Raw genomic sequence first — 17,002 nt, forward strand, 5'->3', positions numbered from 1 at the left:
ATAAAAAAGTAATTCCAAAATGTATTTAAAAAATATTTTCTGTAACTATAAGACTGACAGTGGTACTATCTGTACCTAGACATATGATTTGAGGAATATTACATATTAACCAAAAAACTTCCTGATATTACCATTCAGCTAATAGTATGCCAAAAACTCCAAAACCCTGAAGCTCTAAGACATATATAAATAAATGAGCAGAATTCCATCCTACAGGTGGTACACAGATTGGAGATAGGAATTCTCAAAGACAAGTGGCAGTAACAGAATAAATACCTATAGTACAAAGTTAGTTTTTACTCTTTTTTTTTTTCTATGAGGAAGAGAAATAAAGACTAACTATCAATTCAGGCAGGTCTACATCCATCACATTTTCACATTTATGATACTTAGAAAATTTAGAATTTCTATCTATCTTCAGTTTGCCTCTCAATTAATACCAACTAATGCAAATGTATTCAAAATGAGTTAATCACCATTACTGCAAGTTCTTCAATTATATTGCATCAACACACCAAAAACTTTCACAAAACACCCCTTAGCGGTTTTCAACACATGACATTCATCATTGCCCATAAATTTCTAATAGTGCTATCAAAGAATATAGTAACATTCTACTATAAGGCATACTAAAAACTGCTCTTCAGTAAAATGATTTTCTGTACATTTGAAATACCAAAAAGAAAACAAATTATTCTTTAGAAGAAAATAGTGTTCTTCCTTGATTTATAAAGACTGTTTTTTGGGGGGGTAGAAAAGATAACAGAAAAAATAGTCCTGATATTCCTATAATATTATTTCTAATTTTGTCAGGTTTTTTTCGTCTCAAAAGCTTTCTTTAAGACCTACATGGTTATAAAACTCACAACTCAAAATAATTCTCACCTAACAGCATACTTGCCTGTAGGAAAAAGTCTCAGAAAATGCTAATACAAGAAAAAAAAACAAAAACAAAAGTGTTCCTTCACCACCAAAAAGTTTCAAAATCTATTTAATTATATGAAAAGTAAAAATGTAAAATTCCCATTCTAGTGTTCATAGCCATTAGAATTCTTTTTTCGCAATCATGACTGTACAAAAAATGCAACAAAGTGAAAAATCAGACTGAAAAGTCTTCTATACCCTAAATTTCTCTTGTGATTCAGTATTCCTCTGTACAAATAAAAATACAAGACTGTGATCACATCAAGAATAAAAGCCTTTATGGTTGCTGCATCCCACATGCAGACTTTTTAAACTATTAATTAATAATACTTAGCTTTGCTTTATGCTTTAAGCACAAACAAACATGACTACAAGACTGACATAGATGAGTCACAAGAAATTCATACCCTATTTGCTTGTGCTGTTTATAGAGAGCCTACAGTTACCATCTTAAAAGTCAGTTTGAGATCTGTCCTAAATATTGTTCACCAATCATACATTTAAACACTTTTTTCTCATACAACCATATGTGAATATAAAAAATGTTATACATGAATAGCCAAGAAAAAAGTTTTGAAAGAATGTAATAGCACACCTTAGTAGACACACAATATTAATGAATGAAAGACTGGAAGGAAAGTAATTTTCAGTTTACCTGTTTTCACTAATTCATGGCAGAGTTAATTTTCCTTCATGCCAAAGTGTAGTGTATTTACTTTCTCAAATGGTATGCTGTATCTTAGGATATGTCCATATTAACAGTCTCCATTTCACATTCCTTTTTTCTGGCAACCTATTTGTGTCGAGGGGAAAAAAGATAACATTTCATGGTGTGGTGTGTCTAACACTGACAGACCATGAGAATGAATATACTGAGAAATCTCACAATTAATAATGAAATAACCACTAAAGTATAAGCAGTTAAAATTTCTTAGGCAGACCATTGAAAACATACAACCTATAAACATAGAAAAGGAAAGAATTCACCTGGTTTTGACTAGAGATTGTATTCTGTTCTCTTTATCTTAATCAACAACAACTTTAATAATAATGTGAAACTTGTTCTTGAGACACCACAGAGTGGGTAATCTGTGTTACAGCCATTATCCCATTTACTGGACAAAATATTCACCAATTCACACCATAACTCAATGGCAAAGAAAAGTCGGTATCCTTTTCTGAAAAACATACATTGAAATGCAGCTGGTTATTTTGTTGTTTGGGTTTTTTTCAATGTTTATAGCATTTTATAGCATTTGGCAGGAACTATACATTCAGCAATGCCAAATGTACAATGCTAGGGAGCACCTGGGAACTTGGGTATTCTTTGCTCACAAACTGTCTGTCACAGTAGAGCTACCTCCTGACATGAATTAAATGCCAAGTACCACCATGACATACATAAATCTTCCCTACTAACTGTAGATTGGAACAGTATGGGGCTTTTTTATCTCTTAGGATAAGCTTTTCACCTGTCTGCTTTCATTGCAGTTTTATATATGTGTGACAGACATTATTGGCTACTTATACATTTTATTCATCGGGAACTACTTCATATTATTCCACTGAAGAACACCAAAATTCTAGGGCAGGTGTGTACCATGCTAGTTTTGCACATGATGTAGCTGTTCAAATACCTGGACATGTAATTTCTCTTTTGAATTGAAAAACATCTGGTAGTAAATACGGTGATCCCTAATTAATCAACAGATCACAGATGTATGGTATCTGACAAGTTCATGCCAAACACCAAATAGGTGCACAGAAAATATGAAGTCACTTGAATTCCAAAAGGTTCATTTCTATGTTTGAAAGTAATGTGTGAAGGAAAACTCAGGGAAAAAAGTGTGGTAACATTACAAGTAATACTGAGCTATTTGAGATATTGTAATATTTGCAGTTTCTCTTGTGTATCATATCTCATCAGTTACATATATAATAATTCTGAATTACTAAAAAGATTTATCTAGTTAATAGGCAGTATGGAAATGAAAGGAATATTTTGATCACTTCCATCTTGTTTTCCCCAAACAGAGATTTCCTATCCCAAGGATACATTATCTCTTGCTTTCATTAGCTTTTTGTGACCCAGTGGATTTATTAATTAACTGTAATTAAATTACTCTATTGTCATCTTCTTGTCTCTGCTGACTGCTTTCTACATATAGAAGAGAGATTAGCTTCAGTATCTAGAAAAGCAATAAACAATTATTTAAAACTTAACTAGAGGGGTCTAATAGTTTCTTACCATCAGAATTTCCATTTGGGCACAGTTGTTAAAAATATATTCTTTCTCAAATTTATGGAATATAAAAATAGAAATAGAAACATACTGAATCTTACAGAAAAAATATATTAATACAATTTATAGGAAATAGAATATAAAAGTAAAAAAGTGTTATTTTTTAAAACAGGAAAAAAAAGCTTTATACATACACCTACACCACTGATATATTATTCATCTTCCATAACAAATGAGAATAATCAGGGGACAAAAATAGACACACGAGAGAAAAATGCATCAGACACATTCACAGTCACAGATTATACCACAGCTTAATCTACTATTATATAAAGGAAAGCTAAAAAGACTACAGCTCTTCTGAAACTTAATCACCAGGATCATTTGAAAACTTCCCTGTAGAAAGTGATTTTCCTCCTGTGTTGCATGAAGACCAGAATTTGGCCTAATTGTACCATTAAAACTATGAGAGCCACTCTGTCAAAGGAGAACAGGAGGTACATTTCGTTTTACAAATTACTATTACAAATTATAAATTACTGAATTTTGAATGAACCTCAAATATTTTGGCTGCCATCAATAGTTTATCCTTCACAAGGATGACATGAACTACCACCACTGGCAGCAGTAGACGAATGGATCAGACGGCATTCCAGTCTGCAAACTAGATCACATACTTTTCTCCTTTGTACAAGACAGTGAATATCATTCAGTAACTACAGAAATAACTGCCACTTTGTATTAAAGTGTTAAGGTATTTCTTCAATGAAAAGCTTTCTTAATCTGTCCTACCTTTTTGAATATATCACGGAATCAATTAGCACCTAATAATAATCCAGCTTTACCAGTAGTTAGTTGAGGTATTTCAACAACAACACAGAGTTCATACTCACATATGCACTGTGTACAGTGGTAACTATCACCATTGAGTTCCTCTTCTGCTTTCAATCACAATTCAGGGAAATGGATGACAGAAGAGATACTGATAACAAAGGAATTCTGACTACTGAGATTCAGTTTCTAATTCAGCCATATATTTGAAATGGGTCATCAAGGGTGGTAATGGGCATTATGTTTAAAAAAGCATTGAACATAAGCATTTTATCTTTTGGCCTGTGTTTCTATCTCTAAAGTGGCAACAGTAATTCATCATATACTTTATATTTTTATCTGTAAGGAATAGATAGAACTATTTATGAAATATATAGAACAGTGATAACAACCTGATACTGACGTTTTCATAATAAAAGTAATAACAAGATTTATCAATAATCTTTTTACTGTTAAACAAGTATTACATAATAATTGCAATTGAGGAACTGCCTGGAGGATAAATACAATTACACATATGAGTAATTATTGAAATATTTTCGTTCTGCATTTGGGAATCACTAACAGAATCTCTGAGGTTGGAAGGGACCTGTGAGGCCATCTACTGCAGTGTTTCAAAGACATCTATAACGTTTTACAGATGTGCTAAAGTGAGCATTAGTTTGTTTGTTTCTCATACTGACCCTAACATCTCAGAATCCTATTTCCTGAACACATTCCTACAATACAATGGCCACTGAAGAAAAGACTGATCTTTCATCTACTAGCAGCACAATATTTTCTTGTTAAAACACCTTATGCTATTGTATTTCAAAAACCTGTTGGTGTCTCAAAACTTTAAATGCATTTTTTGACCCTTTAATTTCAAATTCAGATTGGGTTCTGCTTTCTGTTAGTTTGACAGTGCACGTATCACTACATTGCATTTTCTCCTTAAAAAATACTATTTCTCAGTCTGACGTGATTTCTCTGTTTCCACAGCAAAGACTACATGGTTGGGAAAGGACAAATTCTCTCATCTGTTGCCATGTTGTATTTAAATAAGACCTTATTTTCACAATCCTTCTCATCCCTCACAGAAATATCAAGGTCAAACTATTTCACATTACAAACGTGAAAAATTAGGAAAAAATCCATTGTATTATCCTATCCTGATGAGTGGTCACTGAGACTGAATTATATGGATTTGCTTTGCTCTTGCATAATGTTATGAAAAACAATGTATTCTGCAAGCTCATATAGTTATCCAGAATTTCCTAAATTTTGTAAATTTTCAATACCTCATTCAGAAGAATTTTCTTGTTTTATGATGATAGATAGTTTTATGATGATAGATTAGATCAAAGTACCACATTGTAGGAGTCTTTGGTTGGATTTACACTTGAGATTTTAAGGAACTCGATTTTTCTTACTAAGTCAATAAATCATGCAATTTTTTGGTGTAGTCATAGTTAAAGGATGTGGCATAAAACAGGCACACCTATTTCTCTTACTTATCACCTGGGGAAAAAAACAGATTAAAATGTTTCCTGTATTCCAATTCTGAAAGGGACTTCTAGTACCCTCAGTGAAGTAAATTGACTCAGCATTCAACTATAGAATTTTAAAAAATGCTTTAAATTAAAATTATTGTTTTCATTCTTAAACAACATTCATGTATCACACATAAAAAATGCTTTGAATGAATGAACTACTGTACATTGTTTCCAGCCATGTAAAATGGATTGATTAATTAAAGAGAGATTGATAAACTATTTCTTTACCACTGCGTGGGCTATAGGCCACACTTAAAGCACTTTTTAAAAAGATGTTTTCTTATTCTGTTATTGCTTTCAACTACCTGATTTATTTTGAGGGTGTATTTCTCCATTCTTAATGATAATTTCATTTCCCTTCTCTATAAAATCTTCACTACTTCTCCAGTCCTAAAAAAAGAAAAAATACTGTCAACACAATGGTAAATAACTTTCCGTGCCATGAGCCACCCTTTTGCAACTCATTCTTTACTGTCTGGATTTTGATGGAATCAGTAACACCTGTCCAGGATGAACACTACAAAAGTGCACGCTGCAAGCAAATCAGAATAGGAATGTTTCATACCTGTCTCACACAGGTGTAAAAGATTATGTGTATTGCAAAGCAAAATGAAAATAGTTTTATTTAATTATGGGATGCCCTGGATGTATTTGCTTCCAGATGCATTTGCTTCCAAAAGACATCAGCAGCAGGAACACCTCCCCCTCATCCTTGTAAGGGAAGTGGCATGGTCCAAAAAAAGTGGGAAGGAGCACCATCAGCTGATTCAATGTGCCTTCTCTCAGGCACAAAAGTTTCCTGAGAGGAAACCCTTCTCGCTTCATGTTCAAATCTGTCCCTTCACCTCCTAAACGTAACAGAAACAGCTTGAGATGTGATAGCTTTGAGATAGACTGGGAAACAGGACAGTGCAGCAGAAATTTTTACTGGTTGTAAAGCTTTTTTTGGCACAAAATTTCAATGTAAAGACTACTCATATATTTAAGCCTTTGTGTAAACATACCTAACTTTAACATTGCATTATACTGATCTAAGTCATTTTTAGCTGGCTTAAACTAAATCAAGATATGACACATTCTGGAACATAAATGTCTACACTGGGGCTTACACTGAAAGAACTGAAACTGTGAGTCATTACAGATTTATGTCTGGACTTAAGTTATCTTAATATACCCTGTGACAGATGCTATTTACTTAAGAAGGTCGATATAGAATTCCCTTACCACAGAAAGGGAAAGTAACTTCTGCACACAGTGAATAGACTTATTATAATTACTATTTACATGTGCAGAAAATGAAACTATTTTCCACACTGTGATCCACAAATTCCAATGATTTAATTTATCAAGACAGGACAATATTTAGCCTTAATCAGAAAAGTAAAGGTCATTAAACCAGAAAGATTTCATATTTATGCTGTTTTAAAAAATAAACTTAATATTTATTCATTAGCAATTGAACAATTTAAGTCATGGAATTTATTCTTATACACTTAGAATTCATAGACATCTTAAAACCTTAGTCCATACCTAATACATATAAAAAAAGAATCATACTATTCTCATTAATATATGGATATGGATAAATACTATTGAAATAAATAACATCCTACAATCAGACTAGCCTGAGTCTGTGGAATTGCTATTATATTTTACAAATGTCTTAGAAACATAATTTGAGCCTCATAGTAGGATAATATTGTAAAAAGCATCGTACTATCCTTCCTTTCGTGTTTGCTCAGAATTAAAAATAAGCTGATACACATTCTGCAATTTATGAATATGACAGGTTCCTACCCCTCAGAGAGTCAAAAGAAATCATGCCATCATTATAACTTAAATATGACTGAAATTAAAAATGAAATAAGCAAGCAAAGAGAAAAACACCTGAAAAAATAGTATACATCAAGTAAACATCAGTCTAAACCTCAGTGTCCTCAAAAGCTTTTGATCCAAACAGAGATCTCTAACTGGATAGAGCCAACATATCTTCTATATGGGCCTTTCACAGCCAGCAATATACAGAAAGTTGCAATGTGGTTCTGTTTATATTCAGTATGGTTTGATTTATTTCGTTATATGCGGTTCAGAGTGCCATATCAAGGTACTTCTTCCAAATACTGCCATAGGTCATTTCACCCTCCAGAGACTAATTTCAATTAAAAGACATTTTTCACATCATAAAATAACAGTAAACATTTTTGGTGAAAGACCCAAGATGTTTTTTAGTAGCAGTTATATATTTCAGCAATAAAGCATCTCTGTAGGCTACATATTAAGGTAAATGGGAGACAAAAGCTTGGCTTTTTTCCTGAGAACCTACTGATTTACTTTTTCTTCCATCTCTTCCTAGATCCATCTATGAACAGAACCTCCCCCCCAAGTGTGTGAAAACACACATATGACCTCTTTTAACAAATTAAAAAGAAAAAATAAAGTTACCAGACCAATAAAAATAAAGCAAAAATTAGCACAGAAACCATAAAAACCACTACAATAGTTTCATATAGAAGAAATGTAAATTTTCATCACTCCTTTGTCCTTGATTTCCCCCATGTGTGAATTATTATCTAAGTAATTTTTCACCTAATAATCATAAGTTATGACCTGTTATTATGACACAGATGAACTGAGGTGTGATAGTTTCGGCTGGGATAGAGTTTTCACAGCAGCTATGAAGGGGCTGTATTTGCATTTTTTCTGGAAATGGTGTTGATAACACAAAGATGTTTTCATTACTGCTGAGCAGCACTTACACAAAATCAAGGGCTTTTCTGCTCCTCACCCCACCCCACTCCAGCAGCAAGGAGGCTGGGAGAGGACACAGCCAGGACAGCTGACCTCAACTGACCAAAGGGACATTCCATACCATATGGCATCATGCTCAGTATATAAATCTGGGTGTAGAAGAAGGAAGAGGCAAGGGAGAAACATGATCAGAGTGAGGGCATTTGTCTTCCCAAGTAACCTTTATGCACGATAAAATCCAGAGAAGTGAATGAATTCCTAATTTGGTTTACTTGCAGGCATGGCTTTTGCTCTGTCTATTAAACTGTCTTTATCTCAACCCTCTCTATTGTGATTCTCTTTCCCATGCCACCATGGAGTGGTGGGTGACTGAGTGACCAGCTTTGTGGTACTTGGTTGTTGGCTGGGGTTAAACCACAATATGAGTATGACCCTGAGATTAGCTCAGTTGGTTAGAGCCTGGTGCTAGCAATGCCAAGGTTGTGGATTTGATGCCTGTGAGGGCCATTTACTAATGGTTGGACTTGATGATCCTTGTGGGTCCCTTCCAACTCAGAATATTCTGTGAATCTGTGAGGATTACACATAACTGCCCTTGGAAAAATGAACCTGAGAAAAATATCAGCATACAGTGCATCAATCCCTGCAGCAGTCAGCAGCAAATGAACACACATTGACCAATGGGTGGAATAATGGCTTTGTTGACAATCTGAGATTCAACTTTTGCAACTAAGTGGATAGAGAGATAAGAGGGAGAGTTACGATAAAAAATCATCTCCCTATCACCTCTGTTTGCTGCTTTATATGATCACCACCCATTAGTCACATACATGTCCAGATGGCCAGAGATAAGGATGGTATGTCACTTCTGATCACAGTAGTTTCTTTGACCTTCTGTCTACAGATAATATGAAAATACTCCATTCATCAGAAAAATACTTCTACTTTGTAAAATGCTATAATAGCTTATTGTAATAATAGTCACCCTTCCTGCTCTCTTAATTAAATTCAGAAGAAGTCAGCAAATCCACAGTGGTTTTATGGTCAAAATTTGTACTTGCAAATATTGTAAGGTCCCATGAGTATTATATAATCACTGATATGCCAGTAGCACATGACTTTTCTAACTGCATACATTGCATAAGAAGGAAAACAAAAGAAGAATAAATCACTATCTGAGATGGATGCAAAGAAACAAAAATGAGAAAGTTTTACAAACACATCCAGAGTCTAGATGGAATAAAAGTCAAAGATACACTTTTTCCTGTGTAAGCAAACTTGAATTAACCTTAAAGTTAACCTTGGCAGGACATTAGAAATTTTATGAACTGTGTTAAAACATAGCAATTCTGAAAGCAGCCAATTTTATTATTTTTTATAACAGTCAACCAATAATGCAGTGACATGATCTTATATCACTGGAGTATTGAAAAAAACCTGTGTGGAGATGTGTTTACAACCATAGAAAGCAAGACAGCCCTGTAGGGGGATAAAAATTTTAACTATACATTGCTTCTTTGCATAGAGTCCATTAATCAGGCATGTAGATGGCAGGGATATTCAATGGTGAAGCGGCTGGGCTGTGCAGTCTGGATATCCATACAGGGAGCATTATCTTTTGATGCCAAGGAAGATTATTATCTCCTCTTAATTCACACTTTTTAGGAATTTAAGTAGATTCAGCTGGAAAACAATAACTTTTTTTCATGATAATTACTATGATTTCTGATTTGAACATAGCAAAAGCCAAGGTCTCAGAGAAAAAAAAAAGGGAAAAAGGGAGATCAAAAATTTTTATAAAATCTATTACCACAGACATATGTATATATACATATTTGATTATAGATGAATAAATATTAAAGTTACCCAAAAACCGTTGGAGCAATGCTCCCAAGAGCTGCAGCTCTGCGAATTTTCAGAGAAAAATCATAAGATTAAAGTTATCCAAGATGCAGATACAACGTAATGTAATACAATGCAATGTAGTTTGACTGAAGGTACATTGTCCATCCCTAACCTGGCAGATATTTGTAGTAAGAAAACAACTGGGGTTTTTTTCCATGCATATAAAATCTGATCATTTTATCTGTCTTCACTGAAGCATCTGAAAATGGAGAAAATAAGTAGGATGACATTTAATTGTACATCCAAGGTCTTTCACTCACTGAGTAAAAATGATTTACATTAAATATGGAAGGACTAAGGTGAAAAGTTTAATGCTACTAGACAGTTGGATAACCAAGAGAACATCCCCATAATGCATCAGGTAGTATTATTCCTTTTTTAATGCAACTACACAAAACCTAATGTGGGCTTCAGTAGATGACAATCCATGTGCAAGGAATATTAATTCAAGCTGTAGAAGATAATAGGATCATCATCAAAAGAACAGAATCCAATCTTATAGATTATAGAGCAACTGGAAAATGCTTAGCTCATTTACTCTAGAAAAATGAAGGTTAAGAGAAGGTATGATTACAGTCTGTAAATATATTGGCTGGTTAAAAGTAGAAAGACACAGGAAACTTTTAATGTAAAGGACAGTGTCATAAAATCAAATGTGCATACCATGATGCATTTCTTAATAAAAACAGAAGACTTCTGAACATTAAAATTGTGGGGGTTCTGTAGTACACTGAGAGAAGGGGGACAACTGTCCTTTCTAATCTACAGTCAACTAAATTCAGGGAGTTTTGTTTCTTAAGACAGGTTGAAAGAAAGGAAATACATGATATGGTGGTCTCGTAGAAGAGGGAACCGGTGTCAGTAAAGTGTGTATGTGTATGGCCAGTCTTCGCGAGCGAAGATTTGGGAAAGCTCATTAACCCTTTGAGCCTGCGCAGTGGATTTTTTTTTTTTTTTAGGTGAGACGCAGTGTGCGCTGAACTGAGCCCACCCTTTAATCCTGAGGTTCATCTGCCGGGGCCGAGCAAGCTTGGACAGTGGTAGTGAGGTCCTCTGGACGTAGGTTTGTTTAGAGTGACCTTCTCTTAGATGGATGGCCTTACAGGGCTGACGAGCTCCACAGTAAAGCGTATTACAACTACAAAATCATAGTCTTAATTGGTTTTAAACAGAGAAGCCCTGAATATAGTTTATTCTCCCTTATTGCTCTTTAACACATTCCACTGGGGGAAAAAACACCAACCAATTGGTAAAAAACTTTTCCACACACTACTGAGTACACTGATCAGTGTTTAGCATTTTAAATTCCAGCATCGATGCTGACACTGAGTCAAATATTATGGCTAGATATCTAAATGCTGAATAACTGCATGACTAAATGCATCTGTGTTCATTAAGGCTAAAGCAATGATGATCAAAATTGTTGTTTGTGCAGCAAACAAACTGCTACTAGAATTATGGAGAATTTTAGATCTTCACAAGTTCTTCTGTTTTCATACAACATTATGTGTTATCAGCTCTGTTGCAGGACTTGTTTTGAGAGATCAGATACGATGACTGGAACTGAATCAGAGATTGAGACGTGAATCTATGTGTCTGAAATTACAGTCACACACTTTTGCTATATTTTCTTTGTTGTTTTTTTTTAATATGAAGATAATGAGCAGAATTTACCTCACCTTGAATCATTGCTTTTACGTACCTAGAAATATTGCTAAAAAATGACACAAAGACAAAGAAGCATAACAAGTGCATCTCCAGTGTCACACTGAAACACTTTGGCTAGATCTAACCCATTATCTATTTATTGCACATATCCTTATGTATCACATAATGACTCACAGAGCTAAAATAATAATTTTAAAAATATCTGAATTTCATGCTGGATTGACAGCCCTGGAGACTTAAATTTTCTCCTCATCCACAGTGCAGAAACAGTGTAAGTAGCTGTATTACTAGCTCTTTCTCATATCCACCCACTCAGAGAGACTATTGTTAAAGGTAAAATATTTCTTAATTTTTAACGATAATGCCTACAGCCTTGAGCCATCTGTTGCCTCTTTCAAAGGGTTGATAGGCACCTGCATTTCAAACCGACTTTCAAAAAAATTAAGAACAACTTGAATCCATGGAAAGAGGAAAGACAAGTCCTTGTTGTACTGGTGAGGCACCTCATATTCTAGGATCTTAAATTAGCAGTCATCTTGTAACTAAAAAGAAACTCTATGTTTCTTAAATATAACAACAAAACAAAGTCATTCAAATAATTGCTATTAAATACATAATACTTGAAACTTGGGGAAAACATAAGATTTTTGAAAACATATAATAATAAAAGAAACTGATTATATAAATTTTGTAACTGTGTGGAAGAACACTTAAAAAACAGAATATAAATTTTATCAGTGTTGGTTAAACTAACAAATCACCTAGATTGTTTTTTTAACACGTTGGCAATTTCTTCCTCACTGTTAAGTGAATAAGACACAGTGGATAAAAACTTTATGGAGGATTTCAGTGAGATCAAAAGGAGCATAAGAAAATAACAGTGAAAGCAACTGCAATCCCAACTTCACTTCAATCACCTAATGCAATAAAAAAATCACAAGTTTCCTGTAATTTTAACAATACATACTGAAGCTTCCACTCTCGCAAGAATGTTCAAGTCAAAGTACCATTCAGTTAGGCAAATGATCTGCTATCACTCTCTTAAAACTGTGGACATAAAAATATTTTGAAGAAAAATATCTGTATCTCAAAACCAGGACGTGCATAACTAGTAAAATTTATGTATAGAAAATGCTGCCATATTTATCTATTTTAAGACTAAACTTAGATTAATAGAATATATATAGAGAGATAGATAGATAGATAGATAGATAGATAGATAGATAGATAGATAGATAGATAGATGATAGACAGATGCAAAGATAAATGTTATTACCTTTCTGTAAAAAAGTCTAATTAAAATTCCAACATCTCCTGTGGTAAATGTGAAATGATTTAATTATATTACCAATGATCTAAATTGAATAATTTCTGTTTCAAAGACTCACCTGCATAGTGCTAAGAAGCTCAGTAAATTCAATTATCAGTAATGTACAGATGTCATACTTCCTTTCTGAACCACACTATTATAATAAAGTTCTTAGATTATTTTCCTGTAGGGCATTATTAATATCACATATCATACAAAAGAAGAGTTTAGAATAATCTTAAAGATCTACTTACCTTTTACCATGTTTTTAGACAGTCTCAAAACAAACATTAATGGAAACACGATGTCTTAAGTAGATTCAAAACAAAAGAACTTATGATAAAAAGTAGAAACATGCAATAATTACTGAAAAGCAAACACCACCAACAGATATATGAATGCCAACAATCCAGCAGAATTTTCCTACAAAAAATAAAAATTGAATCTATAATGATTTTCTGGGAAGAGTTCACATTTTTATAATGACCACTGTAAACAAACAGGATTCATTTAATATTAAAGTACTTTAGCAACCTAAATTTATATGAGACTTTAAGATAGGCTCATATTCTTCAAAGAAAAAAATTTTCAGTCTTCCTATAGTAATTATGTCCATATAAGCTCATGTTCATAGGCCTACAGAAATATGTGTAAAAGTTTGCATTACACTGACAGACAAGCCTGTAAGATCTTGATCACTTCTAATGGCTGAAAAACAGAAGCAGCTTCTCTTTTCACAATGGCAGAGACTCTGAAGTAGAAGTGAAAAAGACATGAGAATGGAATATTATTAACTCACCAAATACTGTCATATGTTTTTATTTAAAGTTACACTTTGACACAGAAAAACTTGAGTCAATATTATGTGTTGATACCGTAGCTTGGTAAGGTCAGACAAGGTCTGACAACTCAGTGGTACCTGTTTGGCACCTCCAAATTGTATGTTGGAAGTGCAACATCATTGCTTTTAGATTCCAGAAGCCACGAACAGCTCACTGGCTGCTTTGTGATAGCACTCAAAAGAGTTTCAACAGGAATGAACAAATTTCTCATGCGCAGTTTTGCACTGTGATTTGTCTTCTGATGTCTCTTCCCCAGCTACTTGAAACAGCCCATAGTGTCCCGTGCATTACAGCAAGAAGTTGAGGTGCCTGAGAAAGGACTGATGGAATGAATATTTAATAGATCAGTATCTGGAATTAAATCTGGAATTTCTTTTAATGTATTAATGGTATAGGAAGAGCTGAGACTCCAGCAGTGTCCTACCTTCCTGAGTTCTGAATGGTGTGCTGGAGGGATATTACTGGTAAAACATTGCAAAGAAGGTAAGGACAAGGAGTTACCACTTGAAAATACCCATGAGACTGTCTGTTGTCCATATCTGGGACAGTTATGACTGTTTCTGGTTTTCCACACCTTTTTTGTTTTTTTGTTTGTTTTTCTGGTGGGGATGATGGGACAGGGGCAGGGGTGTTTGTTAACTGTTAGCAATGGAAGGGCTGATCCTCCAGTGAAGAACATATAAGAAATATGACTAATTATGATTAAGAAACTTCCTGGGCAAATGAGACGGAAACGTCAACATAGTTACTTCAGTCAGAAATGCTGAATACTGCTTTTGGCTACAGAACTACGAGAATATTCAGGCCCCAGTCCACACTTACAGTTCAGGGGAAGGAGCAAAAGGAGAGGGAAAACAGGGAAACTTCATCTGAAACATGATCTTAATGTTTACTGTCCTTATTATTGTGACATGTTCTCAACAATAACCAAATAACCATAGATCTCTAGGGTCAAAGTGTATGAGGCAGTCTTCTATCACAGCCTCAATGTTTGGTTCATAAATGATATGAACCATTCATAAATTATATGAACCCCAGTAGGGAAGAGCACCACCTACTGAATCACATGTGCCACTAATAAGTAAATTTTAGTTCTCTTTAAAGTTTCACCATCCAATGGGGTTTGTGGGTTTTTTACAAGCTATTAATACACAATTTATTCTGTTTCAAAACACACATGAAAGTTGATTTGGTTCAGGTCAGACAATTAAGACCACATAATTTTCTTTATAACCCTTTTACTTCCTCCTTGTGTCCTAATTCTTCCTGCATTCGGTTAACCATTCTTTCATGGATGAAAATTCAGATACCATGGATACTGGTATAACTTTTATTGAGTTTTATTGAGTTCTAAAAGTCAATATGATAACTTTAAACTTTTTAGAAATATGTGTCTGAAGTATAAATCTAGCGACTGGGCTTGTCCAGCCATGAGTTTATAACAGAGGGGTAAAGCTTAGACTTGCAAACAAAGTTATCAACATATTAAAAGGAAAGACAAGGGAAACGAGATATCTACAGCATATTCCACGTTCACAACTGTTCAGTTGAATAAGCCGTGGAAATGAAGCATAACAAAGACATTTTTTATGTTTTTCCTCTCTTTTTTTTTTTTTTTTTTTTTTTTTCTTTTTTTTTTTGGCAGAAAGTAGAGCAATGTCACTAAAGCCCTTGTTTCTTCTTTGTATATCTTTGCATCAGTCCTCTATGAAACTGGTGACCAAGCACATTATTAATGCAGTGTTCATGAGGAGTACTCACTACTGTATGTTTAGGGACTCATGGAGTCCTGGCAGCTGTTTGTTAGAAGCTTAGGGGAAAATATTTCTGGATAGATTCTAGAAGTAGAGCTAAAGTATTTTTTTAATTATTTTTTTTCTCATGCATACACATTAGAGTCAGCACATTAGAAGGAAGAACTTTACACTGTGACAAGCAGGTCGTGGCTGGATGAGAGCCTGAAAAGTTTTTCATCCTCCTAATAAACTCTGTTGTTAATTTCCCAATCATTTGTCTTCTTCAACCACTTATTTCTGTTCCTGGTACTGTTTCAAAGTTGAGAAGGAAGGGTATGATAAGAAATTTTGAAGAAACACTCAATTAATGAGATGTATAGTGTTGAAAATGAAAGACAAGGAAAAGTGATCCATTTGGCAACCTTATCATTCATCTGTTATAGTACTCCAGAAATCAGAAGGTAAATATGCAAAACAGATGTCTTGTGTTTCATCCTTGTCAACCCTACTGCAAACCTTCATTTATAAATGTATCAATTAATTTTTACTATAACCTAAGTTTTTCTATGTTACTTTCCTCTGACTCCTGAAGAATTTAAAATATTTATGGAATCCTTCCTCTAAAAATCAGGTTAGCTCTTGGGACAAAAGGTCATCTTTTTTCTTGGTCTAATGAGTAGCAGAATGTACATCTAAAAAAAAATATATAATCCTGCTTGTTCATCTTTGAACAAGTAGGATTATGTATGAAATAAATATCAAAATAAAATCACCATTATTGATTTAAAATTTAGTTAAGCAGAGTAATTGCTGAAAAGTCTCAGGACTGAGCCTCTAGAGAGGAAATTTTAGGCCTCCTTAATTCAAAAGTAACACCAGTATTGACTTAATGGAACGAAGATCGCTTCAGGTTTGAGCTGCACATCAGCACCTAAAATAAAAGGATCTCTATTTCTCTCTGGAGGGATTCAGTTTTCTGCCACTCCACCCTAGTATTGACACAAAGCAGGTGTATAACGTTGGCTAGGACTTTTTAGAAACCCACTAGGTTACAGGAAAGAGCTGTGACAAACTACACAGCCTACAGCTATGCAAGACGTAAAAGGTAAAACTGCAGAGGTAAAATAGAGGAGAAAAGTACTGTCAAGCAGCTTGAGGATTCAGGAGAAAAAAACATGGATGTGATAAGAGGTATAAAAATTCTACGGGGAAAAACAGAGCTGGAACATGGCAATACAGGAACATCATAGATCACCCGGTTC

General features: G+C 34.1%; 1 protein-coding gene across 12 annotated transcripts in view; it reads right to left on the reverse strand.

Moving 5' to 3' along the window:
- The window catches only part of LRRC4C (leucine rich repeat containing 4C), a 498,827-nt gene that overhangs the window by 211,988 nt on the left and 269,837 nt on the right, over positions 1–17,002 (reverse strand). For 8 of the 12 annotated variants that reach the window (XR_005564513.1, XR_005564514.1, XM_039383915.1 and 5 more), the window contains one exon: positions 1,580–1,717. The exons of 3 other annotated variants lie outside the window; for them this stretch is intronic. The gene's annotated coding sequence lies outside the window, so the exon portion shown is untranslated. Of the gene's footprint in view, positions 1–1,579; positions 1,718–5,837; positions 5,923–17,002 lie in introns of all 12 variants that reach the window. One more of the 12 variants, XM_039383913.1, reaches the window with a different exon arrangement.

This window comes from Pipra filicauda, unplaced genomic scaffold (assembly GCF_003945595.2).
Source record: "Pipra filicauda isolate LSUMZ 115617 unplaced genomic scaffold, ASM394559v2 scaffold32_size4067784_pilon, whole genome shotgun sequence".
NCBI classification, from domain to species: Eukaryota; Metazoa; Chordata; class Aves; order Passeriformes; family Pipridae; genus Pipra; species Pipra filicauda.